We start from the raw sequence: 18606 nt of genomic DNA on the forward strand, positions 1-18606 counted from the left end.
TAGTTGTGAAATTGGGAAATACTTGTGTTGAAGTTTGCAAGTCCCGTAGCATGCACGTATGGTAAACATTATGTAACAAATTTGAAACATGAGGTGTTCTTTGATTGTCCTCCTTATGAGTGGCGGTCGGGGACGAGCGATGGTCTTTTCCTACCAATCTATCCCCCTAGGAGCATGCACGTAGTGCTTGGTTTTTGATGACTTGTAGATTTTTACAATAAGTATGTGAGTTCTTTATGACTAATGTTGAGTCCATGGATTATACGCACTCTCACCCTTCCATCATTGCTAGCCTCTTCGGTACCGTGCATTGCCCTTTCTCACATTGAGAGTTGGTGCAAACTTCGCCGGTGCATCCAAACCCCGTGATATGATACGCTCTTTCACACATAAACCTCCTTATATCTTCCTCAAAGCAGCCACCATACCTACCTATTATGGCATTTCCATAGCCATTCCGAGATATATTGCCATGCAACTTTCCACCATCCCGTTTATCATGACACGTTCATCATTGTCATATTGCTTTGCATGATCATGTAGTTGACATCATATTTGTGGCAAAGCCACCGTTCATAATTTTTCATACATGCCACACTTGATTCATTGCATATCCCAGTACACCGCGGGAGGCATTCATATAGAGTCATACCTTGTTCTAGTATCGAGTTGTAATCATTGAATTGTAAATAAATAGAAGTGTGATGATCATCATTTAATAGAGCATTGTCCCAATAAAAAAAGAGAGAGAAAGGCCAAATAAAAAAATGAAGGCCCAAAAAAAGAAATAAAAAGGGACAATGCTACTATCCTTTTTCCACACTTGTGCTTCAAAGTAGCACCATGATCGTCATGATAGAGAGTCCCTTGTTTTGTCACATTCATATACTAGTGGGATTTTTTTATTATAGAACTTGGCTTGTATATTCCAACAATGGGCCTCCTCAAGTGCCCTAGGTCTTCGTGAGCAAGCAAGTTGGATGCACACCCACTAGTTTCTTTTGTTTAGCTTTCATACATTTATAGCTCTAGTGCATCCGTTGCATGGCAATCCCTACTCCTCGCATTAACATCAGCCGATGAGTATCTCCATAGCTCATTGATTAGCCTCGTTGATGTGAGACTTTCTCCTTTTTGTCTTCTGCACATAACCCCCATCATTATACTCTATTCCACCCATAGTGCTATATCCATGGCTCATGCTCATGTATTGCGTGAAGGTTTATAAAGTTTGAGATTACAAAAGTATGAAACAATTGCTTGGCTTATCATCGGGGTTGTGCATGATGAGAGCATTCTTGTGTGATGAAAATGGAGCATGACTAAACTATATGATTTTGTAGGGATGAACTTTCTTTGGCCATGTTATTTTGAGAAGACATAATTGCTTAGTTAGTATGCTTGAAGTATTATTATTTCTATGTCAATATTAAACTTTTATCTTGAATCTTTCAGATCTGAATATTCATGCCACAATTAAGAAGAATTACATTAAAATTATTCCTAGTAGCATTCCACATCAAAAATTCTGTTTTTATCATTTACCTACTCGAGGACGAGCAGGAATTAAGCTTGGGGATCCTTGATACGTCTCCAACGTATCTATAATTTTTGATTGCTCCATGCTATATTATCTACTGTTTTGGACATTATTGGGCTTTATTATACACTTCTATATTATTTTTGGGATTAACCTATTAACCGGAGGCCCATCCCAGAATTGCTGTTTTTTTGCCTATTTTAGGGTTTCGAAGAAAAGGAATATCAAACAAATTCCAAACGGAATGAAACCTTCGGGAACGTGATTTTCTCACTGAACATGATCCAGGAGACTTGGACCCTACGTCAAGCAACCAACATGGATGCCACGAGGCAGGGGGTGCGCCTACCCCCCAGGCGCGCCCTCCACCCTCGTGGGCCCCCTGTTGCTCCACCGACGTACTTTTTCCTCCTATATATACCTACATACCCCCAAACGATCAGATACGGAGCCAAAACCCTAATTCCACCATCGTAACTTTATGTATCCACGAGATCCCGTCTTGGGGCCTGTTCCGGAGCTCCGCCGGTGGGGGCATCGATCTCGGAGGGCTTCTACATCAACACCATAGCCTCTCCGATGAAGTGTGAGTAGTTTACCTCAGACCTACGGGTCCATAGTTATTATCTATATGGCTTCTTCTCTCTTTTTGGATCTCAATACAAAGTTCTCCCCCTCTCTTGTGGAGATCTATTCGATGTAATATTCTTTTGTGGTGTGTTTGTTGAGACCGATGAATTGTGGGTTTATGATCAAGTTTATCTATGAACAATATTTGAATCTTCTCTGAATTCTTTTATGTATGATTGGTTATCTTTGCAAGTCTCTTCGAATTATTAGTTTGGTTTGGCCTACTAGATTGATGTTTCTTGCAATGGGAGAAGTGCTTAGCTTTGGGTTCAATCTTGCAGTGTCCTTTCTCAGTGACAGTAGGGGCAGCAAGGCACGTATTGTATTGTTGCCATTGAGGATAACAAGATGGGTTTTTTTTATCATATTGCATGAATTTATCCCTCTACATCATGTCATCTTGCTTAAGGCGTTACTCTGTTCTTATGAACTTAATACTCTAGATGCATGCTGGATAGCGGTCGATGTGTGGAGTAATAGTAGTAGCTGCAGGCAGGAGTCGGTCTACTTGTCTCAGACGTGATGCCTATATACATGATCATACCTAGATATTCTCATAACTATGCTCAATTCTGTCAATTGCTCAACACTAATTTGTTCACCCACCGTAAAATACCTATGCTCTTGAGAGAAGCCACTAGTGAAACCTATGGCCCCGGGGTCTATCTTCATCATATTAATCTTCCAATAGTTAGTTATTTTCATTTCTTTTATTTTACTTTGCATCTTTATCATAAAAATACCAAAAATATTATCTTATCATATCTATCAGATCTCACTCTCGTAAGTGACCGTGTAGGGATTGACAACCCCTTATCGGGTTGGTTGCGATGATTTATTTGTTTTTTGCAGGTGCGAGGGACTCGCGCATGGCCTCCTACTGGATTGATACCTTGGTTCTCAAAAACTGAGGGAAATACTTACGCTAATTTGCTGCATCACCCTTTCCTCTTCAAGGGAAAACCAACGCAGTGCTCAAGAGGTAGCAAGAACCAGGTGACATCTTCCAAGCTCGTTAAGCTGGGAGCGCCCCTTGGGCTGCATTATTCTAGGCCGTGTGGGTCCGTCCCTACGACATGTATCCCGTTTGCTTATGTATTTAGCTTACCTTGCTGGGGGCACCCCTCGGGCTGCATCATCCCCAAGCCGCTCAGGCCGGACCCAGTGGCATGTATCTTCCTGCATTTACCCAAGGTGATTTACCTTCCCTGCTTAACCTGCCTACGGTTATCGCCTGCTCGATCATCGCCTCCCATGGGGCCTCCTCACAAGCACGATGCTGGTGCATGGGTCCGTCCCTGCCACGTCGACAAATCTGAGCGGTCGAGCTCTGGCTCGCGGCACGCCCTGCGCACATCACCTCACCAAGCCCTCTGAAAGTGCAACTATCCCTAGGTGGTTTTGGTAATTCCTAACAACATATAGCTCATTGAGCTAATGCTATTTCAAGATTAATATCTCAGGAAAGCTCAATGATTAGCATGGCATGGATGAGAAAAGTGGACCCCTCAAAATGCTAAGGACAAAGGATTGGCTCAAGCTCAAAGCTCAAGACTCTACATTTTCCATTTTAGTGATCCCAGATCACATTGAGTCTATAGGAAAAGCCAATACTATCAAGGAGGGATGAGGTGTTGCTTAATGAGGTTCTTGCTCAAAATGCTTAGTGATATGCTCCAAAACCCTCAACTACTTTCTCACATCCACATATGACCTAAACCAAAAGTCAAACTCGGCCCCACCGATTCTTCCTATCCGGCGCCACCGAGTTTCAAATGTCATAGCCATTGCCACAAACCCTTGGCAAATCGGTCTCACCGATAGGGATCTCGGTCTCACCGAGATGGGGTTGTAATCTCTCTGTTTCCCTTCGTAACATTTCGGTCTCACCGAGATGAGCGATCTGTCCCATCGAGATTGCAATGTAAACTCTCTGTTTTCCCTTCGTAGCGTTTCGGTCTCACCGAAATGAGCGATCGGCCCCACCGAGTTTACCTGACCAACTCTCTGGTTAGATTATTACCAAAATCGGTCTCACGGAGTTTGTGTAATCGGTCTCACCGAGATTATGTTATGCTCTAACCCTAATCATATCGGTCCTACCAAGTTGCATATCGGTCCCACCGAAAACCCTAACGGTCACTAGCTTTGCTGAATCGGTCCGACCAAGTTTAACCATTCGGTCCCACCGAGTTTGGGAAGTTATGTGTAACGGTTAGATTTTGTGTGGAGGCTATATATACCCCTCCACCACCTCTTCATTCATAGATAGAGCCATCAGAATGAACCTACACTTCCAACTTACTTTTTCTGAGAGAGAACCACCTACACTTGTGTTGAGACCAAGATATTCCATTCCTACCATATGAATCTTGATCTCTAGCCTTCCCCAAGTTTCTTTCCACTCAAATCTTATTTCCACCAAATCCAAATCCTGTGAGAGAGAGTTGAGTGTTGGGGAGACTATCATTTGAACCACAAGAGCAAGGAGTTCATCATCAACACACCATTTGTTACTTCTTGGAGAGTGGTGTCTCTTAGATTGGCTAGGTGTCACTTGGGAGCCTCCGACAAGATTGTGGAGTTGAACCAAGGAGTTTTTAAGGGCAAGGAGATCGCCTACTTCATGAAGATCCACTGCTAGTGAGGCAAGTCCTTCGTGGGCGATGGCCATGGTGGGATAGACAAGGTTGCTTCTTCGTGGACCCTTCGTGGGTGGAGCCCTCCGTGAACTCGCGCAACTGTTACCCTTCGTGGGTTGAAGTCTCCATCAACGTGGATGTATGATAGCACCACCTATCAGAACCATGACAAAAACATTCGTGTCTCCAATTGCATTTGAATCCTCCAAACCCTTCCCTTTACATTCTTGCAAGTTGCATGCTTTACTTTCCGCTTCTCATATACTCTTTGCATGCTTGCTTGAATTGAATTAAGATTGCTTGACTTGTCCAAAGTTGCTAAAATCTGCCAAGAACTAAAATTGGGAAAAGGCTAGATTTTTATTTAGTCAAGTAGTCTAATCACCCCCCTCTAGACATACTTTTGATCCTACAAGTTGTATCAGAGCTTTGGTCTCCATTTGCTTTGATTTCCATAGCTTTTGGTGGTCATAGCCTTGGTTTCACAACCTAGGAGAGTATGGCGTCTAGCGAGGGAAATTACCACCGTAGAGCTCCTTACTTTGATGGCACTAATTTTGCTAGTTGGAAGCATAAGATGAAAATGCATATTCTTGGACATAACCCCGCCGTTTGGGCTGTTGTGTGTATTGGCTTGCAAGGTGAATTCTTTGATGTGAGAGAACCGAACTGTGAAGCTACCGCGGAAGAGTTGAAGATGCTACAATACAATGCTCAAGCTTGTGATATCCTCTTCAACGGATTGTGCCCCGAAGAATTCAACAAAATCAGTCGTCTTGAGAATGCAAAGGAAATTTGGGATACTTTGATTGATATGCATGAAGGTACCGACTCCGTCAAGGAATCCAAGTTGGATGTGCTTCAAAGTCAACTTGACAAGTTCAAAATGAAGGATGGTGAAGGTGTCGCTGAAATGTACTCTAGGCTTGCGCTTATCACAAATGAGATTGCAGGCTTAGGAAGTGAAGAGATGACCGACAAATTCATCATCAAGAAGATCCTAAGAGCCTTGGATGGAAAATATGATACCGTATGCACATTGATCCAAATGATGCCAAATTACAAAGATCTCAAGCCAACGGAAGTCATGGGAAGAATTCTTGCTCATGATATGTCACTCAAGGATAAGGAGGAGCTCCATAACAAGTCAAGTGGTGCTTACAAAGCCTCATGTGAAGCTCCCACATCATCAAGTGAGAAACAAACCTTCAATGAAGAATTGAGCCTAATGGTGAAGAACTTCAACAAGTTCTACAAGAGTAGAAGCAAAGAGAGAAGTTCCAAGTCAAGGTCCTACAATGACAAAAGATCTTCTAGTCAAGAGCGAAACTGCTACAATTGTGGAAGACCCGGACACTACTCCAATGAGTGTACGGCCCCCTACAAGAGAAGAGAAGATTATCCCAAAAGAAGAAGTAGAAGAGAAGAATCACCATCGAGGGAGAGAAGGAGTAGGGATGATCATTATGAACGAAGACCCTCTTGGAGAAGCAAGGATTCAGAAAGGAAGGACAAGTCATCAAGGAGCTACACAAAATGAAGACATCAAGCTCATGTTGGTTAATGGGTATCCGGCTCCGACTCCGACAATAAGTCCAAGATAAGCTATCACTCCGACTCCGAATATACTCAAGATGAAGGTGTTGCCGGTCTAGCACTTGTGTCAACCAACTCCTACGACATATTTGATTCACCAAATGAAGGAATTGGAAGATGCTTCATGGCTAAAGGCCCAAACTTATCACACCCCGAGTATGTTGATTTCAATAGTGATGAAGATGACTTGTTAGGTGATGATGATTTACTTGTTGACAACTCTAGTGATGAATACTATGATGAAACGTCAATTAATCATGCTAATCAAAATGAAACGAATGACAATGATAAGGAGAAGATTGATTCTCTAACTAAAGAACTAAACACTCTTAAGTTAGCTCATGAAACTATCTTAGGAGATCATCGAGAACTTTGAAGGACTCATGAGAAATTATGTTTTAAGAAGCTCAATCTTGAGCAAGAGCATGAGTTCTTAAAGGCAATCAATGATGATCTTCACAAGAACAGTTCTTCTTACATTGCCAAGCGTTTACTATTATCCACTTACATGCCTCAAGTCAAGTCTAGTAACAAGAACAAGAAGGATTCTTCCTCTAGTAGTAACAATAATCATGCTAAATCCAATATTGTTGCTTCTAGTAGTTCTCTTGATTCCACTAATGATTCTCTTAGCCAAGTTACACTTGAGCAAGAAAATAGCTTATTGAAGGGAATCATAGAGAAAGGTGTTTACAAGAGCCTTGCCGGGAGTAAGCAATACGAGGAAATTGTACGCAAGCAAGGAAGGCACCGGAAGAATCAAGGTATCGGTTTTGAACGAAAGTTCAATGCCAATGGAGTTGAGTGGGAAGAAGATCAATACCCCAAGACGAAGTTTGTTCCTCAACAAGAGAAGTGTGATCCTACTTCTTTCAAAGGGACACAAGCTCAAGATGATCTTCCACCACAAGACCACAAGGAAAAAGGCAAGGACAAGCTTCAAGAGGAAATTGATGCATTTGAAGAAGCTCCTAAGGCCTTGGTAAAGTGGGTTCCCAAGACTACATCAAGTTCCACTTCATCAAGTACAACTACAACTCCGAGGATTCCCATCAAGATGGTGTGGATCCCGAAGAAGAAGAACTAGAGAGTTCTTAAGGGTGACTCCGCCAACATACTTCACTCTTATCATTTTGGCAAGAACAAGTGCAATCAACTTCCACATCTTGCACTAGTTCAAGGAGTCACAAACCCTCTTGTTGGTAAGACAAGGGACAAGGTAACATAATGCTCTCATAGACATCATCTTGTATGTGCATCACTCTATGTCTATGGATATCCTTGTTTGTTCCTTGTGGGACTAACCCGTGTAGGTATTGAAAGTGCAACTCACTCCAAAGGATAGCTCCGAATGATCTACATCAACTTAGAGCATCCACATCTTCAACACCTACATGAAATCATCATCGACAAAATCCAAGGTTAGTTCATCCCTCTTAGGGGGGATCTCACATCTAGGGGGGGGAGCTTTATTCTAAGAATTGAGCTAAAGCAACTCTAATGGTGTGAACACAACAACGCTTTATGTAAAAGTGGTAACCCCACTTGTGCTTAAACGATGAGTATGACCTATGATCAAATGTTCTCATTTGACTCCTAAGTCAATATACTCATATATAGATGACCTAGTCATCGCCAATTGCTTGATAGATGCTAGAATTGCTTGTGCATGCTTTGCTACATATTTCATTTGTCATTTTTATTGTGAGAGCATGTTGGTTGCATAATTTACTCATTCGAGAACATCCACTTGTTGTTTTGATTGGTTGGTTTCTTTTTCTCTTGCCAAGTGGATGGACAAGAATGCCTAAGAACCTTCTCTAGCTATCTATGCTCTTCTCGTCTCAAACTCTATTCATGCTGCATCACAAAGTTTGATCAAGTCAGATTCGATCCACTCTGTGCGAGGAGAACTCGGAGTCCCCGATTCATCATAGACTTAAACTTCCAAAACTTCTTTGTGCGTTTTGGTCTGACTGATTCATCCATTTCGGTCATACCGAGATCACTAAGTCGATCTAGGTTTTAAATCTCGGTGCAACCGATTTGAACTTTTCGGTCACACCGAGTTGCAGTAACTGCTTGCAGTTATGCATCTCGGTGCCACCGAGTTGTTCCACTCGGTCACACCGACAGGGTCAAGCTATATATACCCACGGGCCAAAATTTGGAAAACTTTCCGAACCTCTTCGCCCGCGCTCAGCCTGCTCTGCCTCCCTGCTGTGTCTCTGGATCGTCCTCCTCGTCGCCAGCCGCCTCCAGTTGCTGGTCTCCAGCACCGTCAATGGGATCGTCTCCGCCGTTGCCGCCGTAGCAAGTCCATCGCCGAACTAGGGTATGGACTTGATCTTTGTGCTGTTCTCACTCCGATTCCCCAGCACATTGTTTTGCCATGTATCTTGCCACGATTGAGATCACTCTATCCAATGAAAAAACTCCGTAATTTAGTTGTGGATTGAAAATTTAGGGTTAGGTTTCCACCGAAACCATCTCGGACCGACCAAGTTGTTGAAATCGGTTCCACCGATTTGGCTCAGGCCATTCCACATGTGATTCTCGATCTGACCGAGAATTGCAAATCGGTGTGACCGAGTTCGAGTCTTTGTGAAACCCTAGCAGTCTCGGTGCCACCGAACTGTGACTCGGTCTGACCGAGTTCACTAGTTTAGGTTCCAACAACTGCTTCGGTATCACCGAGATTTCAAATCGGTAGATCCGAAATGCTTTCTGTGAAAAACTAAAACTAAGTTTTTAACTCATTCTTTTGCAAAAACCTCTGCATTTTGTGATGCTCATCCACTCTACCTCATATATAATCCATTCACAAGGTCTGCTGTCAGTGTTTCAATCATGTCAAATCAGAGTGACAGTCAGAACAAGTCTGAGGAGCAAGTGAACTTGAGTAAGGGCACTAGTCCCTCCAGTAGGTCAGATGATGGAAGTAGAAGTACCCCCAGCAACTTGCCTAAGGCAGCCACCAGGACCAGAAAGAAGAAAACCTCAGATTCTGAGGATGATGACTATGTGGCTGTTGAGGAAGAGGCCACCTCAAAGAGGAAAGTCCTGAAAAAGGAATATGGCACAGCTGCTGCCACTAAGCCAGGGATGAAGCAAAAGGTTCCTGCCAAGAGAGCTCCCATGTCAAAAGCCAGAACATCCACTCAAGAGACTTTGGGATCTGCACCCAAAGAGCAGGTTGTGGCAGAAAAGAAAAGAAAGGAAAGGGTCAAGAAGACCACTGCCAGAGTGCTTGGGAGATCTTCAATAATGAAAGACTCTGAAGAAGAGGAAGAGGAAGAGGGTGCAGCACCAGCACCCAAAGCTCAAAAGCTTATGGGAGATGCTATAAGGGCAGGGGTTGTTCCATCTAAGCCTAAGACTGCTCCTAAGACTTCTGCTCCAGCTCCAAAGCCAAAACCAATGAGGAGCACCAAGAACATCCCTGCTGAGGAGAAGAACAAGGCCCCAGTGCCTCAAGCTGCTGAAGAAGAAGATGATTCTATCGTGTTAAGGAAGTTGAAGCCCAAAATTCCAGACCACAATGATGCTCATTCAGTTGCAGAAAACATGAAAATCAAGAAGGATTTTGGTATAAGGCTATGGAGAGAGTCTGATCCATATGCCACCGGGAGAAGGACTGTTGTGGACTACAGGTTCCATACAAAGGAATAGTAGGACTTCTATGAGACTATCTTACTTGACAAGAAGCCCATAGTGTGTGACATGAGATGGGTCGATTGGACATTCATTGAGGAAAATGAGGATCACTTCCCTGGTGTATATGATAGCTTCAAGGCGTGTGGAGTTGATGAGTTTGTGGCTCAGAGGCTCACAAAGTGGAATGATGAGCTCATCATGCAGTTCTACTCCACAGCTCATTTCTACCCAGATGGAAGAATTGTCTGGATGTCTGAAGGTACTAGGTACTAGTCAACAGTTGCTGAATGGGCGAAATTGATCAATGCTCCTGAGGAGAGTGAAGATGACTTGGATGTCTATGCCAAGAAGAAGAAGGATCACAATACCATGGCACACATGTACAAAGATATCCCAGATGCTGCTCTTGAGACACACAAGTTTGGATCAGTACATTACCTTCTGTCAGGCTTGCCAACAATCAGCTAGATCCTCAGGCACACTCTCTTGCCAAAGTCAGGTGATCACAAGATGATCAGAGGCCATGCAATTAACTTGCTTCACATATTTGATGTGCCTCAAAACTTCAAAGTCACGAGCCTAATTGTGGAAACCATTAAGAGAACAGCTGCAGATCAGGAGAGGAGCTGTGGGTATTCCCCACAGATCCAGGAGCTAATTAACTCCAAGATGGGCACTAACACATATCTCCTGGACAAGGAACACATGCCCATCTACCCAGACTTTGAGGACAAGGCTGTGGTGATGGATGAGAATGAACCACCTTCTGTGCATGCACAAGCCAAGAAGGATAAGGCAAGGGCTGAAAAGACTGCAAAGATGCCAACCATGGATGAGGCATCTCAGTATCTTCTAAAGAGCAAGCAAGATCAGCTTGGCTACTTGATTGCCTCCACTCTGAGGATTGAGAAGGGATTGGCTACCCTGACTCAAAACCAGGAGAGCTTGGAGAGGATCGTGGAGCAGAAGTTCTATGACTTAGATGTGAAGGTCACTGAGATACAGTCTGCTGTTGAGCAACTTCAGGAGGAAGTGCAAGAGAAGAAGGGCAATTCAACCACTGATGCTTTTTCTAGAGTGCCCAGAGGTCAGAGGTCTGCTGCTATGCCTGTTCCAGACACCAGAGCAACTTCATCTACACCAGCTACAACTTCAGTGCCACCAGCTCTAGCACCTACTCCACCAGCTCCATCTACATCAACTGACGCCTTCGTCCTTGGAGTTTTGTCTACACCACCACCTGAAGACCAAGCCTGAGTGACGATTTAGCACTATGCATTTTTATGAACTTTTTGGTAACATGTTGCCAAAGGGGGAGAAAATGTATAGATCATAGGCTTCGAGAGAGAGTGTTGCTTTTGTTCTCTCTTGCGTTTCTCCTTGGTGGTTGAACTTTATTATCTGCTCATTTGAGATACTTTATACTTTATGCTTGTGTGTGATACATGGATGATCATGTGTTTGATCATATACTACCTTTATGCTTGTTGGATGACATTATCCTTTTTATATTCCATATGATCACTCACTTTGCTTGGTGATGAGTGCATGTATTTTAATTATTATCATTTTGAGTGCTCCACCAATATGTATGTGACATGGAAGAGTAACCCATGATCCTAACTCTTTGTGCATTTGCAGTCCAAAGAAAATCTTAAACTATGCACAACTTTAGGGGAGATCTTGCTTTTCACATACTTCTCAAAGCGACAATGTTTTTCACTCTTATTATCATTTGTCGAAGCTTTGATCTATATGTTATCATCACTTACCAAAAAGGGGGAGATTGAAAGTGCAACTATCCCTAGGTGGTTTTGGTACACTACAAAAAAAATACACTTCCGTGATGATATGTGTTTGTCACAGTAGGTCGTGTTTTATGTCATGCATGTACATCCATGACAAATTTATGACAGAATCAAGATAGTCATACCTGTGCTGTCGTAGAAGTGTTCCATGACATTGCCAAAATTATCATCATGGAAGTGTCCACGTCCATGATGATAAATCGCGCGTCACAGAAGTGCTTTCGTCAAGGGTGACCGACACGTGGCATCCACCATAACGGAACACCGTTAAGCTATCAGGTCAGATTTTGGATCCGATAACCCGTTAATAGCCACGACCAATGCCGATTTTCCAAGTGTAAAATTCTCATTGGCCGACGGATCCAATGGGCGAGATGGGCCTATGATATGTTGACACGTGGACCGGCCCAAAAGTGGCCCACAAAGATTAAATGGCCCGGCCCAACCGAAGGCCCATCAGATTTAGTGGACCATAATGGGCCGGCCCAGCTAAAGGCCCACAAAATTTAGCGGACCATAATGGGCCGGCCCAGCTAAAGGCCCACATGATTTTGCAGACCATAATGGGCCGGCCCAGCTAAAGGCCCACAAGATTTTGCGGACCATAATGGGCCGGGCCAGCTAAAGGCCCACAAGATTCTACCGACCATAATGGCCGGCCCAGCTAAAGGCCCAACATTCTCTGTCAAATCGGCCCGTCAACAGCCTGTCCTAAACTTGTCATCAACGCGGCCCATGGTCACTTCTGGCCCGTTAACAGTCCGCTAAGTAATTGGGCTGAATTACGGCCCGGTGTATTTCCGGCCTGTTAAAGGTCCGGCTTCATTTGGGCCCATTTATAGGCCATCAAAACTTTCGGCCCATAAACTACCATGAAGGATTTGGGTCATATTCGGCCATGTCTGACATTCGGCCTGTTAGAGGCCCACTATAGCTTTGGGCCACTTTCGGTCTGTTGTCATTTTCGGCCTATTAAAGCCGGACGTAAACCATGGGCCATATGTGGCCCAACGTCATATCGGGCCCATTAACGACCCATATAGAAATGACGATAATCTAGCCCGACCGAAGTTCCGGCCTATTAAAGGCCCGTGTATTAGGTCGGCGCATTTATGGCTCGTCCGAATTTCGGCCTGTTAAAGTCCAGTGGGTTATTTGGCACAATTAGGGCCCAATCTCACTTTTGGTCTATTAAAGGCCCATGTATTTTATGGGCTCGAGATATTTACACCTGTAAACGGCCTATTTTTACTTGAGGGCCCAGATTATGTTTAGGCCTGTTAAAGGCCCACTATGGGCACAGTCCTACCAGAAAAATATGAAAGCATATGCTGATTTAGGCCCAAATATTTTTAGTGGGCTACATGCCAATTTCGGCCCGTAATCGTTTTTAGCCCAATTGGAATGGGCCCGACGAATGTTGGCTTGTTGGGCTCCTACGAAGCTTTCGACCGATTACATTACTAAGATAAACCTACACTATACAAAAATAGCGTCGTAATTACTGCAGCCTGAGGCAACATCATAAATGTTGTATCACAACATAATAAATTCCAACCATACAACAAAAGGCCTGTTGGCATAAAGTTTACAGTCCTTCCAGATAAAAGCACCATCAAATGTATAGAAGAACAGATCATTTGACCTGAGTGCTAATGTTTCAGGCTGTATAATCTGATGGAGCAGCACGATCTCCACCTTTTTCCGCCATTGCTCTTGAACAACGAAGCGAATGTCTGATAGTTTGGTTTCAAAACCATTGATATCTTGACGACATTTCTCAACCACTATTCTTGTTTCCGAAACAACGTCCATTAGGGATTGGACTTATGTCTGGAGCACAGATATATCACTCTCTCTAGCAGGAAGATTTTGTTTAGTAGGCGATTTGGACGAGGTTACCTTGACAACCAACCCAGAATTACGCAGGAAGGTGCTTTTTGCACTGTTAGTGGAGAGATATTAACGCACTGTAGCAAGAGGTGACATTGTGCCTGTAGTAGCCTCATCCCCTTCAGGTGGTTGTGGTTGTTCAATCATTTGTTCCATAGCTTCCTGAAAGTTTGAACTTGTAGATTAGTGTACCAGATAAGTTACTAATGAGATAAAAACAAACAAAGTAGGTTAAACGTTTATACATAACTTATTTTGGTGAACTACTATAATACATTAGCATGTATTGAAGTGCCAACTACATAATAAAATCACTTTCGGAACATATGTCCATGTAGCATGCCTACTGTATTGTCTATTTCCTCACATTCGTTGACATCTAAGGATAAAGAGACATGGTTTAAAGTAGGATGAACATAGTATGACATCTTTCATATCATGGGCAAACAGATATAAAACAAACAACCTATTTTATCATTGTGTGCGCACGTGAACATAACAACTAGATTACAGATCAAGACCAAAAGAATATCCTCCATCTCTTTTAAACCATGTAAGGTGAAATGATACGTTAAGACAACTATGAATAAAAGTGAACAGAGTAATTGACATTGGCTGCAAACCAAGTAGTTAAATGAACATGTCACAGTACCGATCAGTTCAAGGCAACAGGAGTAAGGACTTACAATAGCGGCTTGAACTGGTGTGCTCATGCCTTCATCTTGCTGGTGTGGCAATCCTTGAAGATTTGCACTGCATTCGGTTCAGGTTCTTTTTGGTCCGAACGGGATTTCCTCTGTATTTGGAACAAGTCAATATAGATACGACAATATGGCACAAAAAAAGAAGGAAGCAGCAGCTATTTACAAGAGCCTCGTAGTGTGCAATATAGCTACGAGATCCTGTGGTCTGTTGGAATTTCACTTTAGAACGGTTGGTTTTGTTCTTCAAACAGTTAGCCTAGAAGAAGATACACTTGTAAGGCACATACATAAATACAAGTTCAATATGTGGTCTGATCAAATACATATAGCCTACCTGATACTTTGGATCAGCCAGTGTTTAACGAGGGCTGTCCAATCTTCATCTGTAATATATTCCACTGGAGATGTTTGGGCGATTTCATTGTTAGCCTTGCCTTCAAAGTGAGATTTTTTACGGTGGTACCGATACTATCACAGAGCAGACTGAAAAACATGAGTGCATGCTTGTCTAGTTGCATTATCTTTCGGATCCAGCTTGAACCTCATCTGTTGAAAAAAGAATGTGAGTCTTATTAGGAGGAATCTAGAAAGTATGGGACATAGCAAGACAATATTACTAATTGCGATGAATAACATTACTTACGGATAAATTGTCAAGGAAGGTGTTAAACTGGGTATTGTCTTTCTCATTCCTGTACTGGATCCACGTTGGGAGGATACGTGCATGACACCTAACGGCAACGACTGCCTCTGATACTAACTTGGCTGAATCTGTAGCATCACGTGGCCTTTTTAAACCTGCCTCAAAATGGATCTCCATTCTTCCTCCTTTAGATTTTGTTAATCTGTCAAGCATTATCCCTGATGTCTGTTTCCACTTGCGCCGTGGTGCTAGTTCAACAACGAATATGGAAAGTGTTAGCATCAAACTATGAGAGTACATATAAAGGAGCATGCAACTGCAACTTGACTCGGTCAGGTACCGTCTTGGTGTTGATGCTCATGAGGTTCATCTGATCTTCCCAAGTCCTGTTGTGTCAGCAGTGCTTCAGAAATAGTGTTAGGTGTGAAGGCAGCTTGGGAACTGGCCAGTTCCGGAGCAAACGAACGAGAAACTAGTTGAGATGCTGGTACAGTTGAAGCGGATGCTGCAGCTGGTGGAGCAGGTGATACTGTGTTTGTAGGTTTAGCCGGTGGACTTGGACCTTCTACTGCATTATAAGTACCAGCAGAATCTCGACGACAGAACCTTTTCCGTTTTACCGGACGAGTAACAGCACTCCCTACTATATTATTTCCTTGCTTTTTTGACTTTGCCATGTCAAGCTGTACCCACAACACAAAAGAATAAAATCATTCTTCAGAACTCATTGATGCATGATACAGACAAGCAATACTTTGATGTAAGACAACCGTATGAGGATGGACTATGTAAGAAAAACAGGACGGCATGACATATTCACAGCTACGATGTGCAAACTAAGCAGAAGGATTTTCAAGAAAATAGAAGTAATGCATGCTAGAGACCATATGAAAGATGCAACCAATATTACTCTGCCAAGTTAAAAGTGTCTTGTCATAAGTGGCAATTCGAAAAATTAGAAGCAGTACAACATAGAAATCAATGCAAGATGCAACCACTATCAAACTGCCATGTTAAAAGCATCCAATCATGAGTGACTGATGCGGGATACACAACAACAGTACTTTGATGTAAGAACATGGTATTATAGATAGATGTAGTGTATTTTAGACACACAAAGCCATGTCATATGCACATGTATAACGTATAAACTCAGCAGGTGCAATTTATTCAAAATAGAAGAAATACAGGCTAGACAACATATGCAACATGAAACCAATTATCACACTGTCAACTTAGAGCAAGCACCTGCGATGGTGGAGTACGGGAGATGAACTCATCATGTAGACTTGGGACTTCAACTTCATTAGCAGTAGCAGTGGCAAATCTAGAGAGTCTCTATTTGCGTCGGTGCGGAGGACCACCAACATCCCCTAACTTACTCTTTTCCTTCCTATTTTCTGATATTGCCTTATGAAGTCAAAACCACAAGAAGATGAATAAAATTAGCTCAGCATAACTGGTTGATGCATGATACAGATGAACACTACTTTGATGTAAGGCAAGCGCAGGATAGGAGGATGGAATATATACAAAAAAGACAGCGTTTCATATTCACACGTATGATAGCGTGTCTTATGGGTAAGTAATCGTTGCAGGTATAAGGTGTAAGCTACGCAGATGCAATTCAACATAATCAGAAGCAATACAAACTAGACATCATATGGAAAACGCAACCACGTATAACAGTTCCAAGTAAGAGCAAGCACCGGTGATGGTGGAGTAGGGGACATGTGCTCATCATGTACATGTATGTTCTAGAAACAGGAACACATGTCATATTCACAGGCATTATGTGTAAAGTAAGCAGATGCAATTCAAGTTAGAAGCAATACAAGCTAGACATCATATGCAACATGCAACCACATATAATTAATAGTGACAAGTTAGAGCAAGCACCTGCAATGGTGGAGTAGGGGAGTCATCATCTATACAGCTACGTTGACTGTCCAGCCTTGTGTTGTCTTGCGAATCTTGTTGGGAGGATGGCGGAGTAGAATCTGTAGAGACCCCCTGTTTGAGTTGCTCTGAAGGACCACCATCATCCACTGCCGGACTAATTTCCTTCAGCTGTAATGATTTTGCATTGTGAAGTCAAACTGATAAGAAAAAGGGATTAGAAACACTGCAAGACACCATATGGAAGGTGCAATCAATATCACTCTGCCAAGTTAAAACTGTCTCGTCATAGGTGGCGTTCATCAAACTAGAAGCAATACATGCTAGAAATCATATTCAAGACGCAACCAATATCACACTGCCAACTTAAAGGTGTCCCATCATAAGTGACTGACGCAGGATACACAAGAAGAGTAGTTTCATGTAAGAACATGGTGTGATAGATAGATATAGTATGTACCAAAAACAGGAAAGCATGTCATATTCACATGTATCATGTGTAAGCTAAGCAGATGCAGTTTACACTAATTAGGAGCAATACGAGCTAGACACCATATGCAACATGCAACCAGATATCACACTGCCAAGTTAGAGCAAGCACCTTGGATGGTGGAGTAGGGGAGCGGAGACTTGGACCTTGTAATGCACTATCAGTACAAGGAGAATCGGTACAGATGCTCCGTTTACATTGCTGCAGAGGACCACCATCATCGCCTTCCTTACTCTTTTCCTTCCTCTTTCTTGATTTTGCCTTGTCAAGTCAAACCCACAAGAAAAAAGGAATAAAATTTGCTCTTCAGAACTCATTGATGCATGATACTGACGAACACTACTTTCATGTAAGGCAGCTGCATGATAGGAGGATGGAATATGTATGAAAAATAGGACGGCGTGACATATTGACATGTATGATGTATAAAGTATAAACTAAGCATAAGGTGCTTGAACTTGTTAGAATCGGTGCAAGCTAGAAACCATATGAAAGATGAAACCAATATCACTCTGCCAAATTAAAAGGGTGCCCTAACAAATGTATTTGACCAAATTAGAAGAAATACATGGCAATAGGCTAGAAATAATATGCAATATGCAACGAATAAAGGTGACTCATCATAAGTGATTGATGCAGGATACAGAAGAGAGGTAGTTTCATGTAAGAACAAGGTTAACACATAGATGTAGTGTGTACCAAAAATAGGAAGGCATGTCATATTCACAGGTATAGTGTGTAAACTAAGCATATGCAATTTACCCTAATTAGAAGCATTACAAGCTAGACACTGTATGCAACATGCAACCACATATCACACTGCCAAGTAAGAGCAAGCACATGCGATGGTGGTGTGGGGGAATTGCGATGATCAACTAGAGAGCTACGTTGACTATCTTCATTTAGCCTTGCTGTTTCTTGAGAATCATGTGGGGAGGATGACACTGCACTCTTTAAACGAGTATGGGGTCTCACAGTAACCCACCCAGGTGACTGTCTCATCATAAGTGATTGACGAGGGATACAAAAGAGCATTAGTTTGATGTACGAACATGGTTAATAGACATATGTAGTATGTATCGAAAACAGGAAGGCATGTCATTA

The sequence above is a fragment of the Triticum dicoccoides genome, chromosome 5A (assembly GCF_002162155.2).
Source record: "Triticum dicoccoides isolate Atlit2015 ecotype Zavitan chromosome 5A, WEW_v2.0, whole genome shotgun sequence".
Lineage (NCBI taxonomy): Eukaryota > Viridiplantae > Streptophyta > Magnoliopsida > Poales > Poaceae > Triticum > Triticum dicoccoides.